General features: G+C 39.5%; 1 long non-coding RNA gene across 1 annotated transcript; it reads left to right on the top strand.

Annotated features, from left to right (window-relative positions):
* The first annotated feature begins 1996 nt into the window (after nucleotides 1-1996).
* On the top strand, nucleotides 1997-6635 carry LOC127575379 (uncharacterized). Its single transcript, XR_007957043.1, has 3 exons — nucleotides 1997-2108; nucleotides 2395-2493; nucleotides 5927-6635. It is a non-coding gene; the product is annotated as an uncharacterized LOC127575379 (long non-coding RNA).
* Nucleotides 6636-12080: the final 5445 nt, after the last annotated feature.

The following is a 12080-nucleotide window of genomic DNA, read 5'->3' as shown; positions in this document are numbered from 1 at the left end:
GAAAGCACGTACCACTAGGCTCAAGGGAAGCTTCTATCCCGCTGTTATAAGACTATTGAACAGTTCCCTCATACGATAAGATGGACTCTTGACCTCACATTCTACCTCGTTAGGACCTTGCATCTTATTGTCTATCTGCACTGCACTTTCTCTGTAACTGTAACAATTTATTCTGCATTCTGTTATTGTTTTACCTTGTACTACCTCAATGCACTGTGTAATGAAGGCACAGTAGGCAAGACAAGTCTTTCACTGTACCTCGGTACAAGTGACCATAATAAACCAATTTACCAATTTTCTGGCGATTAGTGATGGCATAACCAACACCAGAAATTTCCTGGAGAAGCTCAGGAAAAAGAATTTCACTCATACTAGAGTCATAGGTTCATGTATGCAGGGCAACAGGCCCTTCGGCCCAACTGGTCCATGCTGACCAAGATGCCCATCCAAGCTAGCTACATAAGATGTGAAGGAAGAGTAGTAAATCCAGTGAAGTGAGCATGCAGCCATGGATTCACATATCCTACACTCCCTGTGGGGTGCTGGGCTTGAAGAAAACCTGAAAAAAGATAGACCTTAGGAAAGATGTAAAAGTGCAAAAGAGATTTGCTGAAATGATTCCCAAGACTGGGGACTTTGGTTATATGGATAGACTGGAGTAGCTAGAGCTGTACTCTTTGGAATGTAAGAGGTTGTGGGAGGATCTGCCAGAAGTATTTAAAATCATGAATGGTTATTGACAGAGTAGATAGAGAGAAAATTTTCCCATTGACAGTATCATCAAGAACTAGGGGTGATTGATAAAACAACTAAAAGTAACATGAGGACATTTTTGATACACAACATGAAATTAAGGGCTGGAATGCACTGCTGGGGATGGGAGTGGGGTGGTAATGAAGGCAGACTCAATTATTATGTTCAAAAAGGATCTGGATATTTATCTGAAAGGAAAGAATCTGCAGGTTTGGTGAAGGAGGTTGGGGTCTGGGGCTAACTAGAAATAGAGCAAATACAGATTTGGCAAGCAGCATGTTTTTTTTTCTGTATCCATTTGATGATTATCTTGAATGGTTGGGGAGGGGAGATCTGGAACATGAGATTGGCAATTTGAGCAGGGATTGGGGTTGGAAGTGTTGCATTTTTTTTTACTGGTGGGGTGGGGAATTGTTTGAGGGTAGATGGGGATTGATGGTACATTGGAGGAAAGGGATTTATTGTCGGGGGCTCAGGTTATGGGGCTGGTGTTGGGAGGCAGACCACAAATCAGAGCATTTATATTAAAGTGGAGCAGAAGCTAAAGTAATTTACTGAACTTGCAGGTCTTAGTTAGATTCTGGGTAAGTAAGAGCCTGTGGTCTCACACATACATACTCATCGATATTGTCCAAGTTTCCCTGTAATACTCCAAATGGAATGTTGCATAGGGAATGACATCATTCTATGCATTCTTCTTGTGGATGTTGCATTGAAAAGGTGACTGATGCTAAGAACATAGATACTGTATGTTCTCAATTACAATCTACTCTGTGTAAAAATAATTTTCAGTTAAAAAAACAGCTCTATTTAATCTCAATTCCATCCAATAGCTCCCTCCTCAGTTGCAATGGCTAATTATTTGTCCTTCTATCGTACAAGGACTGCTTTGTACAATGTGTGTGGATTTGAATTTGTTTCTATAATACCTTCACCTCTCTAGGACATAACAGCTTTCCTGCTGACATCTGCATTATCCCCTTGGTGACTAGTGCAGTGTGTTCAACCAATTCCAATACTCTCAGGGAGTCTTGAAGAACAGGACATTGTTGTTCTTAGCTTTTCAGAGAAAGAAAACTGTGCTCGATCCAAACTATTTATAACTGTTTCCAAGCAACATTTGCAAAGCATTTCCAGCAACTCTACTTAGCAGTCAGAAAACATCGAAATACTATTCATTTAGTAGGGAAAATCTAATTTCTCTTTTCTTTGTGTTTGTTACAGAGATGCACTACTTTTATGGGAACCACAGAACTGCAGTGGGACTCATGAGCTTTAATCCTGCATTTTCACTTTTAAAAGGGACAGGATCATGTCTGCAGGGCATGAGTTAATGGGATTGTCATTGATATAAGGTATCAATTAGTTGAGCAGTTGAGTAGAGTATATCAAAGAAGCAGGTACTATGTTGCATCTGGGCCTGTTAAATCAGCAAGCTTCTAATCACACTTTCTTTGAGCTGCGCACCCATGGAATGGGATGGGATGAGATGGGAGGGGAGGGGAGGGGAGGGGAGGGGAGGGGAGGGGAGGGGAGGGGAGGGGAGGGGAGGGGAGCATAATTGTAGGGAATGGTCTGTGGAGGTGCCATTCTCAGAGTGGAGCAAAGGCAATATGACTTCAACCTTGGCACTCTTTTCAGAGAAAGGCACGGAAGTGCTCCTTGATTACATATGCAGCAGCGAGGAATTCCTCTTCCTATCTTTTGGGTGGCAGATGCTGAGAACAAATATTCAGCGAGGTAAGGAAAAGTAAATATCACAACAGTTGACCACAATAACTGGCTACCGTGCAGGAAATGTTTAATAATATAACCAGGGTGACATGTTGGATTCCTTCTTTCTCTCTGCTCAAATTACTATTAATCCTTCCCTCTTCCATAGCATTCCTTAATTCAGCACACAGGCCAGCACTGCACCTTCTTTCTGCCTGCACCTGTACACTGAGACCTTGCTACTTCTCTCACAACTACATTCACTTATAGTGGGGATACAAACGGACCAGACTATGCTGGCATTTGAGCTCTACTTGAGCCTCCTCTCCTTGTCATTCTAATTCTATCAATTCTATCAGCATTACCATTTGTTATCTTCTCCCTTGAGCTATTGATATGTCAATGTTGATATAATTGTGAATTGCAATTGTTGCAGATTTCTTCCTTGTGAGACAAACTTCCCACATCTGCTTGACTGATTATTTCTTTTCCTTTAGTAATGTTTGTTAGTTATTTCTGTTACCAAGCTTAAGCCACCTCATACATGTTAAAAGACCTTCAACAAGACATATTTATTTATACTGATGAACAACACTATGATGCTGGAGGAACTCAGCAGGCCAGGTAGCATCCGTGGAGAAAAGCAGGCGGTCAACGGTTTGGGTCAGGACCCTTCCTCAGGACTGAAGATAGGAAAAGGGGAAGCCCTATATATAGGAGGGAAAAGCAGAGCAGTGATAGGTGGACAAAAGAGGGGAGGCGGGGTGGGCATGAGGCAGTGACAGGCTGATGCTGGTAAGAGATAGTGATAGGCAGGTACAGGGGAGGGGAGAACAGATCCACCGAGGGATGGGTAAAAGGTAAGAAGAGAGAGGAGTAAAAGGGCCAAGAAAAGGAAGAAGAGAAGCATTGTGGGGGTGTGTTGTGGGGAAGGGAAGTGGGGATTAGCTAAAGTGGGAGAATTCAATATTCATGCCATTAGGCTGCAAGCTTCGAAGACAGAAAATGAGGTGCTGTTCCTCCAGTTTGCACTTGGAATTCTCCTGGCAGTGGAGGAGGCTGAGGACCCGAAATGTTGACCCTGAGGAAGGGTCCTGACCTGAAACATTGACCCTGAGGAAAGGTCCTGACCCGAAACATTGACAGCCTGCTTTTCGCCACGGATGCTGCCTGGACTGCTGCGTTGCTCCAGCATCATTGTGTTTTTCATCTGGATTCCAGCATCTGCAGTCTTTTGTTTCTCCTTTATTTATACTGACTCCTTTTGAGGCAGAGTATAAGATGAAGTACAAGTCTTACCATTCAACGGATACATTCACTCAATGGAAGAGACCTAAATGGGTAGAGAAAGCCAGGCTATTCTGTAATTTTTGTTTCCTTTTCCTTCTGCTTCTACTAGTTCTCTTCCTCCTGTTGGCACACAATTGGCTTGAGAACTGCATTGCCAGAAAGAAAAAATGCATTGCCAGAAATATCGTTAAGGTTCAGAATGTTCTGCAACAACTACATGTAATTGAGATAATTTAAACAGCAAGGAAACATGGTGTAGCACATGCAAAAAAGTATCCAAAGCCTTTCTTGCATTTTAGCTGGAAATAACAATGAATTGCTTCAACTATTGCTGGAAGCGGCTGTGGCAAACATAGAGTAATATAGAGTGGCAATAAATGCAGAAGTAAAATAAATAGTACTGAGAGTTATAACTGCATCATCCAATCCCAATTTATACATTATTGTGGGCTTCTGGCAGGTTCTCTTGTGATTTAAGTTGGGTTTCATCAAGGAATTGAAATGAAAGGGCAGTCAGCAGTGAATTGGCATTTCAATTCCATTTGCTGTTTCAATCCCACTACTGCTGCTCCATTTTAAGACAAAAACAGGGAGATGAGAAGGACACAAAAAAATCATTCCCAACAGGTTTTCTCTTGTGATTGTACAAAACTGAATAAAGAAATTTTATACAAACCCCCCCAAATTGAGATGTATGCATACACATTTTGTAAAAGGCTTCCAGCATATCATTAATAAGGATAACTTTCAGCTTGTGAGCATTTGCTAAATTTTCCACTCAAGCCTTCAGTCTTTCAATTATCTTGGAAGAAATGATGAATTGATCGTCAAACTTTAGAGTTTCGTTGCTTAATTCAGTCATTTCTTAAAGGTTTTCTTGAAAATTACTATAGTCATTAAAGATTATTTGGTAGAGGAATTAATTTCACAAAATGTCGATTAAAATTAAAACCACAATGATAATGGCCACTGTAAATTACCACTGGTGTGTAGGTGAGTGGTAGAATCTGAGGGAGATAATGGGAATGTGGGATAGTAGGTTACAGGGAAGATTAGTGCGAGAATGGGATTGCTTTGTGAGCTGGCATAAACTCAGTGGGCTGAATAGTCTCCTTTTAGGTCAGAAGGAAATATGGAATATGGAATCTCCAAGACTAAACTGCAAAGGTAAGGAATGTTCAAACAAATATAAACTGACTTAAGCAATACCAGAACATGACACAAAGTTATATCTTGCCAGTAGTATATAAATATGAGACAAAGTTAATGTTATTGATTGTGCCTTCATTGCAACTTTTTAAAACTGCTTTTCTTATTTGTATCTATACTCTTGCAATTGTAGATTTGATATAAATGTGTCTGCATGATAATTTGGCAAGGTGAAGTTACACCCTAGCTGGAAACTGATTGATTCTCATTCTTTCTCCCCAACTCATTTGACAAATTATCAGCAAATATTTTCCCCTTAGCTTGCTATGCTTAATAATTCTGCTTTTTTCATTCTATGGTTAATATGGATTTAAAATAATTCAGGTAAGAATTGTGGCTATGTGATTTACTTATCATTTTAAAGTTAGTTTAAACCTTTGGAAATAACTTGTCTCTATTATAGCCAAGTGGAATTATGCCACAAAAGTTAATATATAAGCCAATTGTGACAAGAATGGGGCAGTTAAAATTGGCGTTGAGCAATAACAACTTGGCTTGCCTCATTTCCTTTTCCATAGACTTTATAGAAAATAAAATTGAACTGGATATAAAAAGTGGTTGCCAATCCACAATCACCAATTTGCACTTCCCTGTCTCCCCCCACAATATCAATTTTCTTTTCATTAGCATTTTATGCTGGAGTATTCAGAAATAATCAATCTAATCCTGATATTATTAGTCACTGGTTTTGCCATTCTGTTCATGATATTCCGTTCCACTGCCCATTGAATAAAGTATTAAAATAGACATCAACCCCTTAGTAGGTGCTAACAGACGTAAGAACAGATACTAATGATAAGAAGTGGAGGCATTATTAGGTTGTAGAAACACAGCATTCATTCAAATTCAATGGGAACCAAAATGTGCAATAATTTATTTTCAAATTAACTACAGAAGGCCTTTGGAGTCAAAGAGAGTGCTAGATGTTTAAATTTGAACACTTTTGTCACTTTATTTGCAGAATTATGAAGGTCTGGAAATGAAAAGGGCTAGGTTTGGAATGGCAACATGCTCATGTAATCTGTTCTCGGTGGCAGGAAAAGAACATTCAAGATGCTTATCAGAACAGTGAACAGCCATAGAGAAATATGAAGAGGAACATTTATATTCATTAAGAACATAATTGATTGCAAGCTCCAGTCAAGAGATACAAAATCAGGGGATCATTTGGGAGTAAAAAAATGAAGCACCTTTTTCCACTAAAGTATGTTTTGGTGCATTGTTGATTTCTTTATGACTGCAATGTGCATGTTTCTTTTTGCTTCCAGTGCAAGAAAATAAACAAAAGTAAAAATATAGGGAAAGTAATTACTGTTTATGAAAATTCTCAACTACTTGTGTGTATAACTTCAATTCTCTGATTTGTATTAAAATATTAATTTATTTTAAATATATTATAGATGATGATACATAATATGTAGGAAATAGTTACACAAATGGAGTAATCTAGTTTTAATAACAGTGATGTCCACATTTATTTCAGAGAATGTTTGGAGTAATCAGCAGGTTGATTAGCGATTATGGAGAAAAAGGGCAATAGAATTCACTGGAACTTGATTGTGCTTTAGTGAACTTGTCTCTGTCATTGCATTTAAATCTACCTGTGTGAAAAACAAAATTGCAAAAATAGCTACACTCCAGGATGCCCTTGGCTAATGCTATGGGATATGGATTTTCAAAGACATGCTGTAAAGATTTCCATTCACAAATTAACATGTGCAATTCTGGGTTAGATTTACTGCATTATACATACGTTGTAATGAAGTTTTGATGACTCTGTTTATTTACGTATTTAAAATATCTGTAGCTATTCCAAGAGAAATGATTTTTGGCTTGTAAAATGAAACTACAGTAGGCTCTAAAACAGTGACAAAATCCAAATTTTCTGGTAAGGCTCCAGCTCCTTCTACAAACTAAATCTCATGACTTCAGCCACTACATCTCCCTTTTATTTTCCGTATCCACCGTGGCTTCAAGCTGATTTTAAATCTTTTTACTTTTTCCCTCCAACAATCAAAACAAATTAAAAGAGGTGCATTTCAGCATAAATAAATGATAAGCACATGCAATGCTCTTTGCAATCCAGTAGATTTAGAATGTTTCTTAAGTCTCAGCATTTTTACTTTTTGCTGCTCAGTTTGAATAGATTGTTCATTGAATCCAAGAATCATAGAAACGTACAGAACAGAAACAGACTCTTACAGCCCTCCTTATCCATGCCAACAATAATGCCTTTCTACACTAATCCCATTTGCCTGCATTAGACCCTTATCTCTCTATCCTTTTCCTATCCAAGTACCTGTCCAAATGCCTTTTATACATTGTAATAGTATCTGCCACCATTACCTCCTCTGGCAGTTAATTCCAAATATTCAACACCCTCTGTGTGAAAAACTTACCCCTCAAATCTCCTTCAATTTTTTCCCCTCTCACCTTAGACCTGTGCCCTCTAGTTTTAGATTCCCTTGTTCTGGAAGAAAGATTATGATTATCTATCTCATCTATGCCTGTCATAATTTTGTAAACCTCTATAAAGTCACCCCTCAGCCTCCCACATTCCATTGACAATAAAGGCAGCCTATCCAATCTCCTCTTATGACTAGACCCCTCCATTCCAGGCAACATCCTAGTGAATCTCTTCTGCACTCTATCTTTTGCTACCACATACTTCCTATAGTGTGGTGACCAGATCTGTAAACAATACTCTTAAGTGCGGTCTCACCAGTGTGTTATATAACTGCAACATAACATCCCAACTCTTATACTCAATGCCTTGGCTTATGAATACAAGCATCCCGAATGCTTTTTTCATTACCCTATCCACCAATGTTGCCACTTTCAGGGAGCAGTGGACTTGCATCCCAAGGTCTCTCTGTACATCAATGCTCCTAAGGTCCCTGTCCTTTTCTCTACAAGGAATATCAAAATTTGACCTCCCAAAGTAGATTACCTCACACTTGTCTGGATTAAGTTCCATCTGCCACTACTCTACCCAACTTTCCAGCTGAGCTATGTGCCTCAATATCTTTAGGCCGCCATTCTCAATATCTACAACTCCACCGGTTGTCATGCCAACAGCAAACTTACCAATTGTACCACCTGCAATCTCATCCAAGTCATTTATATATATGATAAGCAACAAAGGTCCCAGCACTGATCTCTGCAGTATACCACTGGTTACAGACTTCCATACTTACTACACTCTGCCTCCTATCAGTTGGCCAATTTTGGATCCAGTTCACCAACATGCCTTGAATCCCTTGTTATTTAAACTTCTGGACCAGCCTACCACACAGGATCTTGTCAAAAGCCTTACTAAAATCCATATAGACATTTACCACCCTGCATTCTTCAATTTTGTTGGTTAGCTCCTTAAAAATTTCAGTCAGATTTCTGAGACCACAACACCATGCTGACTCCTCCTAATCAGTCACTGCCTTTCCAAGTAAATCTAAATCTTGTACCTCAGAATCTTTTCCAACAATTTCCCTACCACTAAAGTTAAGCTCACCAGCCTGTAGTTTCCAGGTGTATCCCTAATGCCCTTCTTGAACACGTGGAAAACATTAGCTATCCTCCAGTCTTCATACCTCCCCTGTGGCTAATGAAGATGCAAAAATCTTGGTCAAAGCCCCAACAATCTCATCCCTTGCTTCCCACAGCATCCTAGGATAGATCCCATCTGGTCCTGGGGGATATTTATCCATCCTAATGTGTTCCGATAATTCTAGTACTTCCTCCTTCCTGATGCAGAGGTACTCTGGAATATCAGTGTACCCGTCCCTTAACTGTCCAGCTTCTATGCCCTTCTCTCTGGTGAATACCAATGAGAAATATTCATTTAGGATCTTGCTTCTATCCCCTGGCTCAGGTATATCTCCCCCTTGATCCCTGAGGAGTCCTATTCCTTCTTTGGTTACCCTACTGCTTCTAATAAAATTACAAAACATTTTCAGATTCTACTTGCTTACTTGCCAAGGTCATTTCATGACCCCTTTTTACCCTCCTAATTTCTTTCTTGTGTTTTCTCCTATACCCCCTATAAACCTTATGATTTGTTTGAAAGCAATTTCCTGTTCTTGATATATGCTTCCTTCTTTTCCCTGGTCAAACCTTCAATATCCTTTGTTAACCAGGGTTCCTTAAACTTACCATTTTTGCCTCTTACACTTACAGGCACATGCTGACCCTGAATTCCTACATTCTTGCCTTTAAATGCATCCAACTTATCAGATTTCCCCCACCCCACAGCAGCTGCTCCCAACCTACCTCTCCCAGATCCTGAAGATCTGTAGAAGTCTGTCTTGTTGTGTAAGGTGTGGTAGTGATTTGATGAGCCCACTTTATACATTAATAAAAATAAAGGAATATGTATCCAGAGTAATTCACACTATGAATGTCTAGTAATCATAAAACTAATAACTTAATTGTGAATAATTTTTAACAGGAGACAGTCATTTGGTTCATTGGAGAATGAGACAGCAGAACACACTCCCAGTGAGATTGCAAAGGAATCAGATGAAATTGTTCATTACCATTAGCCCATAAAAGAACAAAGATTACTGAGGCCTGTGGAATTAGGCACATACATCTGACAGACACAGGACGATTAGACAAGTATTTCACTGTAGAAAATCCAGAAAATCAGATTGTCATTAAACTACAAGGTTCACACACAGGGACGTCAAGAAATTAGGTTCATTTTCATCATTACCTTATTGAGCAATTAGGCACATGACTGATACTAGACTAGAAATGAGCATCAATCAACTCGGAAGATCATTAGGGAATTATACATGTGTACAGCCGCTGGACCATGATGGAAAAAAGAAAACACAGCCAAACACACAGTGGAAAATTGACGTAGTGCCACTAAACTACTACTGAAATGAAAATAGAGCAGGAGCCCATGAGTATTTGTGCTCAATTAGACAAATACATCCACATACATTTATGCATACACACAAACACACACACAAACACACACTCACACACTCAGAAAGATGTGTATGCACGTACATCTGTGGCATTTTAACACAGGCACCTCACAATAATATTATTTATGGGTTTGGCAGATACACACAGCACAACCTCAAGTGGAGTATTTAATGCGTTAATCCAAACTTGAAGATATTGGGGATTTTGTCAGAGAGACAGCAGTTGCAGAACATGGACTCTGGATGCACAAAATTCTCTTCACTTTAATGATGCTACACTTGAGGTTCTGTGAAGAGTCAGATACATACCCTTTAGCAGCAACAGGAGCATGAATCCTGCTGCCTTTTGCAAGGAGTGCATGGCTGGAAGTGTCCTAGTAATCAGCAGTGGAACAAGTTACACTCATGGCCTTAGTGAGGAAAGCATTTCAGTGTTCTAACCAGGTCAGGATATTTGAGTATTCAAATAGATCCTGCTACATGCATCACCTCACATCTTCCCACTCCTACCCACTCTTCATGGCCAAGCCTATCCTATCACTTCATTCTTCATGTCCAAAAACCCTGCAAACATTCATTGTTCTCTTTCTAATCACTCGCTGAACATCCCCATCAATTGATCCACCGCTGGCACACACCCTGAACCTTATGGAATATGTTGTCACACTCTGATAGACACCCATACCAAATGCATTCCATCCATTGGACTGCATGTCATTACAGTAACTCATAGATTTGATCTTCCTCCATGCAGGAGAAGAGGGTGCAGGGAAAGAGAAAGGTAGAGGGAATGTCACGTACCAGCAACAAAAGAAGCACACCGAGTCAGGTATAAGTGTTAAAAACTATTTTATTAATAACTACTTATGATAATAAGAAAAATAAAAGTAAAAATGTTAGAATGTTAGAATGTTAGAAGTAAAAATGTTAGATTTTAAACCCTAACTCCAAAAACTAAACTCGAAGTGTGTGTGTGGTAAATTCCCAAACTCCAAGTCCAGGAATAGTTCTCAAAGTTCAGTTCAGCAAGCCGTAAGGTGAAACGTGAGCAAGGGCTTCTGCAAAACCACCATTGACTGAAGAGGAAATGTAGAGAGAAAATAGGGAGTAATTACGAAATCCAAATGTTCCACGATGGAGCTCATATGACACCTCAATCACTGATAATCTCTATTCCTTTGTTCCAAAGTATTTGCCACCCCGAAAGGCATTCGAGACATGGCCGTCCACACAAATACCTGTCTCCCTCTACAGGTTAATGACAAAGTGGACGCCACTGGATTATTCCAAAAATCCATACGTGGATTGTAGTGACAGACACAGTTATTGTAGTTATTGTTTTTCATCCATCGATACAAAGACCAGTAGGCAGGTATCTCTCTCCATCTCTCTCTCTGACTGACTGCTCCAAAAACGTCATTACGTCCTTATCTCCTGTTGTTGTTATCACGCCACACACACACACACACACACACACACTACTGTGCTATATCTTAAAGGGACATTCACCAATAGTAACCTAATCTGTAACGGGAAGGGGAAAATTCACAGATCTCATCAAGTGTAAAGGAGGAGGGTTTGGAGATAAGTGGCATCTTGGCATCACCAGAATTTGAAGATGAGGATCTCTCAGTTCCACCTGCACTATGAGCAACATGTTTCACAACAGTTGGTAATGTTGACTTGATTTCAGCATGGAGCAAATTACAATAATCTTCCTAATGCTAAATTGAAAAATTGGCTAATGTAACCTGTACTAATTCACAATTTTTCTTTATTCCAAGTTCTTTGTGGAAGTAAAAACAGTCACATGCATTGCAGATGACTAATTCTCAGAGGTGCTAATTCCTCATAGGCATGGACTGTTGCAGATCTTACCTCAATCCTGGACCAATACAGATATTTGTACTGTAATGGACCCAGTTGGGTTTTAATCTAGTTCCTAAGTAAGCAAGAGCACATATTGGTCACAGGGACAGCCACAATGAACATGCAGGTGTCTCCAATCTCTGTGGAGCTGGGTTCAAATGCTGTGTGATAAGAGCCATAGAAAATTTCCAATGTACAGGCGGGCCTTTAGACATTGTCTACAAATGCAGAGAGAATAGAGAATCCCAACTCAGAACCGTATGGTAGCTGTAGGTAAAGGAAGGTTCAAGTTTTATAGTTGGACAAAGA

Source organism: Pristis pectinata, chromosome 10 (assembly GCF_009764475.1).
Source record: "Pristis pectinata isolate sPriPec2 chromosome 10, sPriPec2.1.pri, whole genome shotgun sequence".
In the NCBI taxonomy this organism is placed as follows: Eukaryota; Metazoa; Chordata; class Chondrichthyes; order Rhinopristiformes; family Pristidae; genus Pristis; species Pristis pectinata.
Note: the sequence above shows the minus strand (reverse complement) of the source record. Positions and strands in the feature narration are given on the sequence as shown.